Source organism: Coturnix japonica, chromosome 4 (genome assembly GCF_001577835.2).
Source record: "Coturnix japonica isolate 7356 chromosome 4, Coturnix japonica 2.1, whole genome shotgun sequence".
NCBI lineage: Eukaryota > Metazoa > Chordata > Aves > Galliformes > Phasianidae > Coturnix > Coturnix japonica.
The window spans coordinates 24,363,843-24,380,289 of NC_029519.1; the positions used below are offsets into that span (position 1 = coordinate 24,363,843).

General features: G+C 34.2%; 1 long non-coding RNA gene across 1 annotated transcript; it reads left to right on the forward strand.

Moving 5' to 3' along the window:
- Nucleotides 1-1,728: 1,728 nt before the first annotated feature.
- On the forward strand, nt 1,729-16,046 carry LOC116653393. Its single transcript, XR_004307104.1, has 4 exons — nt 1,729-1,867; nt 11,171-11,283; nt 12,598-12,703; nt 15,922-16,046. It is a non-coding gene; the product is annotated as an uncharacterized LOC116653393 (long non-coding RNA).
- Nucleotides 16,047-16,447: the final 401 nt, after the last annotated feature.

Genomic DNA, 16,447 nt, shown 5'->3' on the forward strand with positions numbered 1-16,447 from the left:
TTCACTTGTACATCATTCATCTAAATAAAAATACAGACACTTAATTTCAGCAGATTACTGAGTACATTATTATATGAATATTTGTATTCATTTTAGTTAACTCCTGTTTGAGAAAGATCTGTTTGTGTCTGAATATTGTGAATATCTTTATACTCTCTCTAATAAAGCTTTAAATTAGATCTGCTGGAATACAACCAATATTTTAATGAAGCAACTGATTTCTCAGTAAGATTGGTAGTAATAGTGGGGCTGTGCGAAGACTTGTAATTGATAGTTGTCTGGAATCTGTGCTACAGCAACTGTCAAGTTGATTAAGGAATGTAGTAATATGTAATAAAATATACCTTAAAGATTTTTTTCTCAGTTGCTTTTTAATAAGTAGACTTGTCCTTGAATATTTGCATGAATTAATGTTGCTATAAATGCATTTAATTTTATGTAGTTTGTTTTGCTTTAAACTGTTTTCTTACTAACCAAAGCACAATGGTCTTCATGAACACAGCTCAAATGTGAAGGAGACTTCCTGAGCTGACATTTTTCCAGTGGATTAAGAGTAGTCTGAAAAGGAAGCAATGATGTTTTGTGCAACAACATTGCTACTTTAATTCCATTTTCTTTACTAGTGGTTTAATTTACTGTATAATCCCACCTACTATTTAGATAATCTGCCAGTAAGTATGTATGTACCTATTTTTCATTTTGAAAAATAAGTATTTTCAAGTAGAAAACTGATTTTAAGTATTTCTTTCAAAAGTTAGATTATTCCCAAAATATGGACTTATTGCTTTGGGTCTGCATAACATAGCTGCAAAAATCTTTGCTCTATAAAGTTGCTTTACTTCATGTAAAACTTTTTCATCTTACGTAGCATTACAGTAGCCATCTCATCACACCAATAAAGATTTATCAGTGAACTCCATCACAGGTAATAAATATTCTTCTCCAAATCCCTGTTGATTTGTGAGCAATAAGATGTTATGATGAAGCAATGAATTAGCAAGCTTTTTTTTTCTTTTTCTTTTTTTCTTTTTTTTCTTTTTCTTTTTTTTTTTTTTTTTTTTTTCCTAATGTTACCCCTAAGGCAGAGGAGCTTGAGCAATGCATGAAAACCCTTCATTTAAATACATGAATGAGATTATCTTTTCACTTCAAATCAGCAAGAACTGAAGCATTTCCATCACATACTAGCAGTCCTATCACATCACATATTTTACAGTTTTCAATTTATATTCAGTGATAGAAGCAAAAGAAAATTAAGCAAAGGTTTAATACTACACAAAAGGGAGGGGGAGAGAAGCAATAACAACAACAAAAAAGAGCATCTGTGATTCTGCCCATAATCTTTCTGATTTAAACTAAGAAAAAATGATATTGAGTAAGTCCATTGGAAAAGATTTCCTATTTTATACCAAATCTTGTAAGTTGTACTGGCTTTCATATGCAGAGTGAAATTTCCTCTTTGTATAATCATAAATAGTTAAGAAATATATATTATATATATATGAAAAAACATATATAATAGTTTAAGAATGGTCAGTCTTGAGAACTACCTCTTCCTTTGGTACTGAAAGCTCAGGATTTGCAAAGAAAAAATGTTTAAATTTCTATATAGTCCATAAAATGTAGCATTCTTGGTTTCTTTCAAATAGAACACATATGAGTCATACCTTCTTTTATTATTTTATCTATTCTTAGAAACTAATTACTCCTCTTTATTTCCATGCAGACTATAACAGATAAACAGAGGGCAATGACAGTACTTGATGGAGGAAATTCTCAGCTACAAAACACTGTTTTTCAACATAACTGTCCTTATTCACTATGCATATTCTCCATCAGTGAAACAGCAAGCTGCAGTCTTCTTCAGGTACTTACTCTATATGTTTTTGTTAAATAATGTTGCTTATATACATGTGTGTGTGTATATATATATATGTATGTATAGTTTACGGTTTGTCCAGGACAAAGAGCTGATATTCAAAGAATCATAGAATCATAGAATGGCCTGGGTTGAAAAGGACAATAATGATCATCTAGTTTCAACCCCCCTGCCATGTGCAGGGCTGCCAACCACTAGACCAGACTGCCCAGAGCCACATCCAGCCTGACCTTGAATGCTTCCAGGCATGGGGCATCCACGACCTCCCTGGACAACTTGTTCCAATGCTTCACCACTCTCTGTGTGAAAAATTTTCTCCTAATCTCTAACCTAAACCTCCCCTGTCTTAGTTTAAAATCATTCCCCCTTGTCCTGTCACTATCCACCCTCACAAACAGGCATTCCACCTCTTGTTTAAACCCTCCCTTCAAGTACTGGAAGACTGTAATGAACCTCATAAGTTCTGAGCAGAGGGGGACAGTAAGAATAACCTTATTGTTTCAGGTTGGCTTGTGGTACTTTATATCAGCACTAGCTCTTTTTGCAGGGGTATGTTATCTGCAGCTGTTGATGTTGACTTGAACAGTTTAGGGGTAGGGATGCTCAGCTTCTGCATGATTGAGATCAGACAGAGTTATAGAGTTTTGATGAGGTTACAGAGGTATGTTAATGAAACACTGTGTTGAAGCTGGGTGGAAATGTCCCAGGCCCAGATATCGGCAGTTAATTTTGATATGGAATATGATAGTGGAAGATTGAGAATGGGATATAAAAGAATAAAAGGTTAACAGTATTTATTTTATTTTATTTTATTTTATTTTATTTTATTTTATTTTATTTTATTTTATTTTATTTTATTTTATTTTATTTTATTTTATTTTTATTTTTTTTATTTTTTTTATTTTTTTTTTATTTTATTTTATTTTATTTTATTTTATTTTATTTTATTTTATTTTATTTTGGTGTATTCAATCTGTGTTTGAAATACCTAAATTTATCATTCAGTTACTGTATTTACGCTCATTTTTGTGTGATATTATTCCCAGCATAGTTCAAGGTTAAAATGACACTTTATCAAACAAGAGTGAGTCATGTTGAAGGTGCTGATTTTTGACTAATTTCTGAGAGGCACAGGTTTTCTGCAGAATGCATTTCAGAGACCTCATCCAAATGGAAAGCATTATGGGATAATTGATTGTGTTTTGTTGTTGTTGTTTGCTTGTTTTAATCATGATTTAGAAAACATCTCAAATATTTAAATATTTACCCTTATCATAGAAACCACTCAGTACTGATTTTTTTGTATTTGATCTGATAGAGTTCACTCTAGTTTTCTACTTTCGCTTTCTCACATGTATCAGAACAGACCAGTGCCAAATAAATAGTTCTGTGCTTGATTTACTGATAACATGGACAGTGTTGCTATCTATATTTTAGTAAATTATGTTTTCTCAGGTATTCCAAGTATTGTGTGTGCACAGGCATGTGCACTATGTGTCTGTATGAATAGGATTCTAAAAATAAGCAAAGATTACAGGGGATCCATTACTGCCAAGTACATTTCCTTTGCAAATATTGATCTAATTGGAAAATTCAGTAACCACAACACAAATATTCAATTCTCAGATAAAGTAATAATATGGTTGAGTTTGTTTTTATAACTCAGACATTTAGATTGCTTGCCAAAAGTAAAATTAGAAAGTACCAAGGGTTAAAGAGAATATTGCTATATTAATTAGGAACAGTAATGTATAATTAAGAATTGTTTTAGAAATGTACATGTAAAGACAAAGGATTTTTATTTTTATTTTTTTTTTTTTGCCTAATAAAATGATTAATGGAGTTTTGTAGATAGCGCACTCAGAGCTATTAAATAATTGAATTTATATGCAACATAAATACGAGGTTGCCATGACATTATAGATCTCTCAAAGATGCTGTTGGTACCAAAACTGCTGCTATTAAGAATGTGTGCTCTAAATAGAGATTACATTACTGTTTTCCAGATGACAACAATGAATTTTTAGAACCTTTTAAATTAGTTTCTTAACACTTCTAACAGTAAAATGTCAAATCCAAGTAAATTAAATATAACAAAATGAGTTAGAAATGTGTGTATGCACACAAACACTAATAAGGAAGAGCAAGGTTCCAAGAAGCTCTGAGTACTACTTACAAAGCATTAAAAAATAGACTTAAATTGTCTTATTAAAAGGCAGGTTTTTTTCATTTCCTTCTGTGGAATTAGAACTTGGGCTGAGCAGGCATTCCTCTGGGGAAAAAAAAACAAAACAAAACAACAAAAAACAAAAGGAAAACAAACAAACAAAAAACCCCACACCAAACCTGTGAAGGCTCACTGAAGGCTTGAAATTGAAAAACTGAAACTTTCTGGCTTTAATTTAACATCCCTCTTGGCTAGAAATCAAATCTTTTGGGATTTTGTTTTACAGCAAAGCTGATGTCCCATAATGCTAGATCCAGGTAATCTCCATCAAGTTGTGGTGCCCTAGCTGGCACTCTGTTGCATGTCTGCTCACACCTGGGTAGCCTGTCTGGGTTTGTACCTTGGACATGTGGAAGCACTAAGGATAGTGAGCTAACTAGCTCCTTACTCCCAGCCTTGCTGAGGATGTCTGTGAGTGTGGGGACCCTCTCTTTTCCCACTAAGGGGCAGATCATCCTGTAAACCATCAAGGTTTCCTTGCTGTGTGTGGTAGAGCCACACCTGAGGTATAAAGTGGCTCAACAAAAGTTGCTTATAAGGAGCTCATAATCTTTTAAAAAGATGATGTTATTGGATGACCACCATTTAGGGGCGTCATCATGAAAGTTTCTACCAGCCTTGATCTTCAGTAGTTCTTGTATTAAATTCCTGAAGCTGGAAGCTAGAACTAAAATGATTCTTCCACTGAAGTCAGTTCTTTCTTTAGTGGCAGCTTAACAGGAACTTTGACTGCTGTTATGAGTACATCTCCTTGGAGAGATTTGATTTGGACATACAAATCACAGCAGCTACAGCTGAAGTCTTTGTTCTCTGACCGAGAGTTAATCCAAAAAGAGGCTTTTAACTTTATTTTTTTTCTTTTTTCTTGGAAGATCTATACCTACAAGACATGTACTCATTCATTGTCCTAGACACACAGGAACACAGTGAAGATGCAAGGCATATAATTTAATTAGGCTTCAGCTGTACAAACTCATCTGGGAAGGATCCAGCACTAATTCAAACACAGCAGGCCATGATTCTTCTCTAGTGGAAGTCTGGATTGCTTCCTGATTAATGTTGTTACCTGTTGTTACCAGGCCATTTCTTCACCTGTTGAAGAAATGGCCTGGTACCAAAAGCCTTGCATTCCACCAGGCTACTGGCACTTTTAATTACTGATACAACCTTTTCCTGTGTCAGGATGGAGAAGAGCAACAGTGGCCTCAGGAGTAAATTTTCTTTCTTGAGATATTAAAAAATTAAACCAGAACACTTTCTGGTCACTTGTCACTACCTTATTAGAATGCTTACCAGTGTTTCCCAACAATTGAAAATTAAAGCTGGACTATACCAAATTTGCTGCAGGGAGATTAGACCATAACTGAAACTAAAACAAAGATCCTACCACATCTCACTGGCAGCCTGAAGTCCATAAGCAAAAAATAGACATCTCCTTACCTGTCTACTTTTTCCATCAATGTAGCAGAGCAAGTAACTTCTAGGCTTATGTTTACTCCCAATAAATAAGTTACTTTGGTACTATAGTTTCCACACCCCTAGAGCTGCCTCTGTCTGAACTTTTAACCAAAGCAACTTGAATAGTGGCTGGTGTACTTAGTATTTGAACTGTTAACTGACATAAAATTCATGAAAATGTTCGGTTTTCTGGTTGCTTTCTTCTTATTATTATTACAGTTTTTGTAAAGGATAATGGAAGCTGGAGCAGATAGGTAGTTATTCTGAAAGAGACATGCTAAAATTTGCTAAAATTTGCCATGGCTTTGTTGAATTAAACAGAAATCTCTGTCTGAATTCAACACTCATAAACCTTCGACGAATTTAGGATTTTTATGTTGTCTTGGATTGTGACACCTTTTATATCTTCATGAAGAAAAACTCTCTCTTTCCTAAAATAACATAAAAACCTTTGCTTTACAGGAAACATTGAAAAGGAAAAGAGATATTTCCTTTTGAAAAAAAAAGTTTTAATTTAAGTAAGAGATAAGAAGGCTGTCATCCATTCAGTTAATGGAACTAACTCAGTGGAATTCCTGTAATGGGAATATTTGTTTTCTGCAGAATTTTAGTTTAGAAAATATTGAGATTCATTAGAGATAACATCTGGTCAGCACTAAGAAGACTGTCTCACTTCAAAAATGTCTTTTTATAGGAGACAATACAAAGGTATATATTTCAATTTGTAACTGGTTCTAAACAGGGGATAGTGAATTCATTTGTCAAGGGAAATAGCATATATATTCATTTCATCTCTTACTTCCCAAAGTTATAAGGATTTTGTGTATATATGAAAAGACACGGGCATACAGATTACTCTTGGCTTAATGCTTCTCTTTTTTTTTGTAGTCTTTCTCTTTTTTTTTTTTCCCCCTTACCCCCCCCCCCCCTTCCCCCCCCAACACTAGGCGTATTAATGTTTTGTATGTTTAGCCTCTAAAAGTGATGTAAAATTTAGATTTTTTTTTTCTCCTCAGTTTGCAGGATTTCTTTAGTCCAACACAACTGTAATTCAGTATCCTGCTTGTTGTCATTTACAAGATTTTTTTCCCTCCATATTCATTGTCACTGGTGTTACAAAATATGCTATATTTAACAGCAGAATCTTTTTCCCAAGCAGAAAATAACTGTATCTATATCTGGAATATACAGAGATACACATTCAGGAAAAACATTATCAAGAATGTTATTAAAATTTCAAAGCAAAACAGTTAAAATGTGGGAAATGCCAAAATGAAGATTTTTCATGCAAGTTTAATTGGCTTCTCCATGTATGTCATCTTCTTTAATTAGATGACTGTTCTTTATTTTTCAGTTTCAAAGCACATGCCTAGGGTGTGCGGCGCTCCTCACTGCAGATATTCACAGTTTGGTCAGCATCATCCAGTAGGCATGAAGGCTGATGCTGACAGAGAAATCAGGAGCTACAGCTTTGCATACAGATGTAAGACTCTCACTTGGGGAGTCCTGCAGTTCTGTGAGAAGTTGAGAAATTCAGTGGGTAGCCTGGTGTATTGTCAGGGGACTCCCACCAGCAAGGCTGGGTGCACATAAATGCATGTGTCTCTGAGGGAAGTCTATTTCACCTACTTCAAGGTCTGTCAAGGTTGATAACAATGACAGTCGCCACCAGAGAACAAAAAGCAAACAACTCCAGTAGAGAATTTCTAAGCCATTTAATACTGTTCTCATTTTAGAGGTGTAGAACTGAGATGCTGAGAAATTAACTTTTTGCACAAAAGTTAGTAAGTCACAGAACATGAATTCACAGAAGTGAAACTTCATTTTTAAAGAGCTGACCTTCTTGTCTTCCAACGTAAGCATAAATAGTCTGCAGTTCCAAAAAATCTCTACCTCTCAGAGTAAGCATCCTGAAAAATGAATCAATGCAGCTCTATGAAAACTTGGATTCATATACTTGCTTAGTATTAAGTAGCAGCTTCATGGATTAAAGTCCAGTTACCTAATACCAGTGTTTGGAAATATTAATATTTTCATTAGCACAGAAGTCTTCCTGTAGATAATCTGGTCAGTAATTTCCTATTTTCCTTTGTGTGCACTTGTTAATACTGCAGAAGTAAGTATATTTTTCCACTGAGACAAAAAACTGTTTCCTAGTTAATGAGGGAAAGCAATGACTCTTGAACCTTGTTATATTCCAAAATCTGAAACAGACATTTACTGTCTTCAGTTAATATCTCTCTTACTATCTCCTGGCTGCTCATGCTCTTGCCTTCATCCTGCCTATGATTTCTGCTGCCTTCCTTTGTTCCTGGCAGCACTGTGTTTAGATTCCAGACCCATCCTTTTCCTACTTCATTCCTTACTTAAGTTTGCACAAACATATATAGATTCAAAATAAAACCTTCTTGATTTACAGTGAAATAGAATTTGCTAAAATTCAATAGGAATGGATAAAATCTTCATAGCAATTTTCTTCTTCACTAATAATTTCTCAAAGCAATATTCAAATGCTTTTTTCCAGTTCTAATCCATATCCGTCAATTTTCATACTAGAACTATTGCTTTGTGAGCTTTTTATTTATATTTTATATGCCTCTTCCTGAAGCTAACTTACCAAAAAGACAACTATGGAAATACATGAAAAACATATGTGAGCATCTTTTTAAAGAGTACCTTATATTCATTGTCCCTTTTTATGGTAGAGAGGAAATTCCTATGTAATTTTGATATTTACTAAATGATACAAGAACAGTAAAGTTTTGGTGTTAATACAGTTTGCTATAAAGTCGTGGCATACGCTGCATTGTAAAATAGGATCTATATATATTCTTCTGCAATTTATTTCAGAACACCTATCAATCTCCCACTTATAACAAGGAAACTTTGATTTACCCTTCAGTAGAGGGTGAAGAGAGGAAAAGCAAGTAAGTTTGGACAGTTTTTTTCTGTTTTGTTTTTCCTTTTCCAGAATAGCTTTAATAACTGATATCTTAGATACAGTGGACTCATTATTTTGATTAAGATAGCACTTACCCTGAGGTATTTTGGAAATGCACATATTTATGTGAAATGGATGAAATAATTACAAGTATTTCTAGTCCACATGCACAGGGAAAGGTTTTGGCAGATAACCAGTTCTAAATTTCCCAGAAAAGAGCAATAGTCACAATCCAGTTAAAGAAAGAAAGATATGCTTACCCACCCTAAGGACCTGGACTTGTCAAAGATTCAAAAAACAAACAAGCAAAAACACACATACACACACACACACACACACACACACAAAACATCCTTATGGCAGCCAGACTTTAATGAGATTTAGGAAGAGGTGGAACCAGGTTCCACTCCTTCTAATCACATAGGTGAATTTCCTCTACCTGTGGTCCCAGGGCTGTCCGTGTCCCTTCATCACATGCTCAATCATTGGTTCAGGCAATTCCCATACAGTGTGTAAATTCACATTTGGATAATGCTGAATCCTTCCTTCAATTAGGGTATATTACTAATTCATTTGAAGTGAGCTTTTTGTTCGTAAATAAAAAATTAAGGTAACAATAAAATAAGTCTAACTTCTGTCTCTTAAAAATTATGCATTGCAATGTTTCGCAAGTAAATATTAAACCTACGCGTAGAAATAAAGAACTGTTAGATGCATGAATTTCATATATGCACATGTGTTTTTATGTCAGGATAGAGCATTAGATAATTCTGAATGAAAATGTCCTAATCAATCCTAAATTGAGGACAGAGGAAAATCAGAGGAAATAAAGAGCAAAGGTATGTGCTGTATATTCTTCAATTTTTAAGATCTCAGTAATGACCTAGCTTTACAAGGAATACTTTCCTTCACTCAAAATCTTGCCTTTGAAGCTTTGTGAAATCTCACATCATCATCTTGTTTACTTCCAATCCCATGCCAGCTCCCAAAGAAATTAACAAAGATGATATTCTGGATTGTAGGGTGTAAATTCAACCTGCTTCCTGCTTTAGGTTTGCAGATTCTTTTCTGCACCTGTTTTTCTTTCCTCAAGAAAAGCAGTAACATACTGTTTATAGCTGCTTGCTATATATCTGCAAAGGAGGATTAGCAAAACCAGTTGATAGAGCTTTTTTTTTCATAGTTTTTTTTGGTCCTCATTATTCTTGTATCTACTTTGAGCTTGTGCCAGAAGTATACAATAGAGTTATATGCTTGTCAGACAAACTACTATAGTACTTTGTGAAACAGTTCTAAGCAGGATTATCAAACTAGGACTCGTGACTAAATCTTTAACTACTGTTTTACTTGTACTAGCCAGAAAAATCAGGAATTATGTTTTATGAGAGTGGATTCAATTCTGATGAGATGAATCTTGGTGTTTACTTCAGAAGGCTCACTGCCTTTTTATAAGCAGACATACAACATATTTGAAACATTTAGAATCATTTCCTTCCCTTTAGAAATAAACTTTGCTGCTGAATTCTCTTATTCAGAAGTCAATTTATGTAAATGACAATTCTGTATGGTAGAGATAAAACAAAACAAACAAACAATTTCATACCTTTTGACAGAATTTCTAAATGAAATAACTGGAATAGTTATACTGAAAAATAGAGAAAAGTAATACATGCTTACCTTTTAATTCTTAAAGTTTCTCTGTAAGATCCTGCTTAAAACTGCAGGAGTAAATTTCACACCCCTGAAGTTTTAAATCATGTTTTTGCCTCTAAAAAATACCAATTTTTTGAGCTGTTTTTCATTTACATAAATAAACTCTTGGGCAGTGACTAAACCCTTATTTGTTTTTGGCTCAAAGCTTGCTTTCTGAGGCATTTCTTGTGATAAGACTGACTTATCTAGGAGATGAGAGGTGGATGTTGCCATGTGGCAGTCAGCATCACTGTGTAGACAATTTTACATTTGAAAGCATTTCTTTGGAGCTGTTTGCCTTTGGAAGAGAGTGCTCAGGACTGTTTACTGACAGAAGATCTGGTCCATGACCAAAAAACTCCAGCTTGCTATGGGAGATTGGAAGATAATAACATTGTATCCTGTGAAGGCAAGGTACAAGTTGATGCCTCCATACTCTCTCTTATCTGCTGGCAAGGCCCAGAAGATGGGAACAAAAGGAGTTCCTGCTGAGATCCAAAAGCCAGAAGCTGTCACTCCAAAAGAGCTGACTCAACCACTTTGGACTTATCTATAAGTTTGTACTGCCACTGGAAAGCATCATTGTTGTCACCACAGACACAGTCGTCATTAACTGAACAACATCTGATGACCCACCACTACTGCAGTTCAATGACTGAACTATGAACCATGGTGGACCCAGGGTGGTGATTATCTCCTTCTTTCTTCTGACAAAGACTCCTTGCTTCTATTACCTATCTTTTCTATCGCCCTTCTTCCCTTCCCCGTCTCCCTGAAAAACTAGGATTTGTAATAAACTGGTTGGGCTAGCATTTGACCTGTTGTGTCTTAATCTGGCAGGCAGGTATACATATACAAATATATACAATACAACCATACATACATACATATATATATCATACATTATATACATACATATTTTATATGTATAAAATATATATGTGTATATACATATACAATTTCTTCTTCTCAGGACTGCTCTCAAGTCATTGTCTGTCCAGCTTTTACTTGTGCTTGGGATTGCCTCAACTGGGATTGGTGACCAGCTTGTCATGCAGAACAGTGTCAAACACTGCACAAGTCCAGGTAGGTGACATCAGTTGCTCTTCCCTTAACCACTAATGCTATAACTCCATCATAAAAGCTCATCAGGTTTGTTAGGTATGATTTGCCCTTGGTGAAGCCATTTTGGTTACCAGCAGTCACCTTATCTTTATTTTCAATGTGCCTTAGTAGGGCCTTCAGGATGATCTACTTCACGTTCTTGTCAGGCACAGAGGATATCATTTTGTGTAAACCATAGCTGAAAGAGGTTAGTAGAGAAAAGAAATATCTTAATCAAGCCAGCTGATAACATTTGGGAAAAAAAATGCAGAAAGTTTTTCAGGAACACTAACTCATTTCCCTTATCCACAACAGTGAAAGTATGTATTGATAACATTTTCTGCATCAGAAAATAGCCTACGTGATCTCTTTATTTGTAATAAACCAGGTTGTAGGTGGTAATATAAGGAATTGATCAAACTAAAACATACAGTCAGTGATACAAGTTCTATGTATGTAAACTAGTTTAAGTTAATTATTCCAGTTACTGAATGCAGAAAGGACAAAATGCCTCTTTTTTTTTTTTTTTTTTTTTTTTTTAGCCCTGAGCAATACAGAAACATGCAAATTCAGTCAAAGCGGTCTAGTCTTAGCATAGCAAAGATTTCAAAACTTCCATTCCATTTATCTAGTCATACCAGGTTTCCTCACCATGAGCCAAGAATAGTAATGAAAATAAATGTCACTTTCTTTTTTTGTCATGAAATGAACACTGACTACCCTGGTCACTGCTGAAAAGACTGCAAGAGAGTAAGGTCATTAAGTATATCTTGGGTATGATATCATATCTTCAAAATTACATTATTGCTGCTGCCTAATCCTTGAGATGCTTAAAACTAAAGGAATGGCTCTTCATTTGTTTGGTCTCCTCCAAAATTGATGTGCTGGTGGCACCTGGGTGTGAGAACATGATTATGCAAAAGGTAACAACTCAGATTTCTAAGATCAGGCTGATGAGTACTTCATTCTTGTTTTCTGATGAAGATGAAAAATCCATACTGACAGAGCACCTCTGGTGAGGATAGGCTAGTATGTGCTGTTCTGCTTTTTAAAATATTTTTATTTTATTGTACATGAATGTTCAAAAGTAGACACACGGTAATAGTCCTTTTGTGGTGTCACATTCATAAGGGAACAGCAGAAGTCAGATGAGAGCAACATCTTTATTGCTCATTTGATGCCAATTTATAATGCGTTTAGCAGTGGAGACCACCACCTTATGTTTTAAATGCTGATGGGAATGAAGCTAAGCTTATGATTTGCTGTTGTTATTTACAGTTTCTTATTTTATTTCAGGCAAGTGTTTAAGGAAGAGTAAATTAACTGGAAGGTCACAATGGAAGGCAATCCTGTGGCAATACAGCTGTCATCACTAACAAAAAAGCTCAAGATCCTGGCAGAAGTGAGTAGCCCCAGGGAGCCCATGGGCAGTGTGTGCTCTGTGGCAGGTGCAGCATCTACTCAAGGGATGTCTGCCTAGCCATGCTGAGCAGACTCTGCTGAACATGTGGAGACCTGATAATTTTAACCCAGATTAAAATGTACACCCACCTGTGATGTCTAGGAAACTGTAATGTAAGTATTTTAACAAATAGTAGAATCCATGATATAGAGTTTTGCTTGGAAGGATTTATCTTCACTATTAATGAAAAGCTTTTTACTGCCTACTACTTCTGTGTTGTTTGTTTTTTAGTTAGTTTGTATTTTTGTGTTCGGATAATTTTAGATATAAACAGTGGAAATCCTGAAAGGGCATGTGAAATATGTTGTGATACAACTATCATCTATTCTTTTACTCTAACACTTCAGTACTAGATTTCAAGATATGTAGTGGGAGCAAGCATGCAAGACTGCAGATGTTATTTTTCCTTGTTTGCCTTTGTGCATGTTCCTTCACTTAAGCTGTGAGCTTTGTCAACAAACAGTGGTTTTCTGTTTCTATTGCTATTTACTGCTTGAACAGCTTTTTTTTTTTTTTTTTTTTTTTCCCCTCTAAGGGAAAAACCGCATAAAAAACCCCAATGCAACAATAACAAAACAACTAAGCAACAGCAATAACAAAAGAAAACCCTAAATCTCAACTGAAAAAACAAAACCCCAAATCTTTGTTTCCCAAGACAGATTGTTGCCATTCTTACTTTTTCCAAAAACTGGTATTGACTAGCACAGATAGGAACCAAAATACAATTTTTAATTCAGCAGGAATGCCATACAAATGCTTACTACCTCTCTGAGGATACTTAATACATACTTAATATTGGTTCTATTAATAACGGTTTGGAAATAACAGTGCTGTAATAAGTAAAGTCATAAATGCTGGCTTAATAATTATATGGTACCATTTAGGTTATGGGTTTTATGGAATCTGCAGTTATAATGTTATGAAGAATTGCACAGCTCTTTAATTGCACAATCTTTTAAATTATGCAGTCCATGAACACGTGTTTTTTTTCTAATGCTTAATACAGAAATTAATTTTATATCCCCATAGTTCTGGAAACCAAAGTCATTCTTATAACAAGTGTCTTGAATTTTTTAATTTCATTTTATTTATTTATTGTAACGACTATGTTCTTTTTTTTTTTCTTTTTTTTTTCCCTTTTTTTTCCTATTTTTTTTTTTTTCATAACTAAGTTCTGAAAATAGTTACATGCAAGATTACACTTAGGTTTAGCTTTCAGTCTAAGCTTTCTACTGCTGAGGAATCACACACTGTTTTTGTGGAGAAAAGCAGGGAGTGAATTAATTGCTACTACCTAGGTAGCAGCATGTTATACTAAATGCATATCTGTGGATTTCCAAACAGAAGGCAACTTCTTGGGTTAGAAATCTGGGATTCATTTCTTGCACAATACAACCTCTAGGGGGAGCTCCCTGCTTCACATGAGTATTTCACGGGTTGAAGCTCAGTTTATACTTCTTTTTCATTTAATGACCAAATTCCAACAGTGTAGTAAGCCCAAGAGTGCACAAATATCTTGTTTTAATGGTTACTGTTTTTACACGCTAGGAGTTCCAGTAGATTTGGAGAATGAGTGAACATCCACTGGTGCACTGACACTGAAATGGCAGTACAAAGTGTTACAAACATAAGCCAGCAGTGTCACAGATGAAGAGTACCAGCATAATTTGGAGGGTTTCTGCCTTGAGATGTCATCTGATGTATTATGGCTTTCATTAACAAAAACCAAAAAGGCTTATTTTAGCTCAGATATCTAGATGGCAATTGTTAATAGTTCATAAATCAGCAAGTGTAGACTTCAATTGAAAAAAACAAGTTTCTACATTATTATATGTGTTTTCAGATATGAAATATAGGCTCTAATATTTATAAAAAGTATGTTTATTTGTTTTCTTTTCTATAAATTTTTACCTGTGATTGGTGAAGTATTAATTCCATGGTATGCCAGTTTTGTATAGTTAATTTCCATTAGAAGCATAAAAAGAGACAAAGAGGATAAGAAGTCAGCCTAAAGATGAGCTCATGCACCCTTCTGGGAAGGAAGATTACCATTAATCAACAAAATCTGCTTCACATTGAAAAATATATTCTGCATTGCTAAGCAATTAAATGTTTGTTGTGTGTTTGGCATACATTTTTGGTCACAATACAAATATTTGCATCTAAAGGGATGCTTTATTTCCAGTGTATGGAAGGGAAAAGGAAGGTGGACAATATATTTTCCTAAGATTCTCTTCTTCTTTGCCTCATTATCAATGTATACATAGAAATGCTTGCATATTACTGGAATAGTGACATGGAGGAAAATCTACTTTTTCCTTGGGAAAAGAAAAGAATCTAAATACAAGTAATAGTTCAACTCAAGTTTTATACTTCACTAAGCCTGGATGATGATTTATTTAGTCTGTAGGTGATGGAGAAGAAAAATCACTGAAAGTAAGCTCAAGCTTGAAGAAATGTATTGACAAGAGGAAAAAAAAAAAAAAAAAAAGAGGAAAGATTGCAGAATAATGATGCCTAGATTGACTTTCCTCCACTTTAATGGTTATGGCCACCATGCATTCTCAATCACAGTCCTCAGCAGATGAAGAAAAATTCTTTTGCTCTGAATTCACTGATCTGTAATCTCAGTATAATTTACTCACAATCTAAGCATGTATTTTCTAGGATTTGAAATCATCCCTATGATTCACTTCTGTGTTATTTTTCTTCACTGAAATATTAACCAAGTTTTTTAAAAAGTTAAGGGTAGAAGAAATGCCCTTGAGTGAGAAAACAACAACAGATGTCTGATCATTCCATGGGAAACTTATTGTCATTCATTTTAAATCTTTTATTAATGTCATTTAAAATAATTCAGAAGATGTAAAAATTGAAAAATGTCATTTGATTGAGAAATTTATAAAGTAGTTGAAAATGGTATCAGGATTTTGCTAGCTGAAATACATATTTTCTGCAAGTATGAAGATGTTACATCTGGAGAGAAAAACACACTGATGTTTTCATTGTTTGTATGTATATGTTTATACAGAAAAGCCATTTCCCTGCCCTAAACTGGAATATGAAACTACTGCAATCTAAGATGCTAAGTCAGTAATGTGTGTAACATTGGTTAATGCCTTCAAGGAATCACAGTAAATTAATGTGACTTTCTGCAGGTAACAACGCAACGTGCATTAGAGGATCAGAGACAAATTAGGATCAGAAATCAAGCAAATTGATGAAATTTCCTCTAGCAAACAGTTCTTGGAAAATAAATAATTAATGATGTAACCAAGATATGTAATGGATATTCTTTAAATCTAATAATAAACTTTTTCATATTAATTTTCCTATTTCTTTTCAGGATTTTTTCTTTCTTTCAGTGTAAAATTTTATTAGTCATATTTTATAAATATTGAATGTAAAATTTTTTTTCTCTGGGCTAAAAATAACAGGCTTGGCTTAGAAGACCACACTGAGATTTGTATTAAGAGATAGTCTAGAGTTCAATTATACTTTCTGTCTTTATTGATAGTATCTTTCAGTTATTTATGTTGGTTGTTAAAGTGTTTACATTGATTTATATGTTTCACTTCTTTATAAACCCCCCCTTTTTTTTTCTTGGTGAGATACTGAAGGACCTCTCAAAGAGATGAAGATTACTTTCATTTTTCTGCTTTTATCTTCCTCTACAAAAGATGG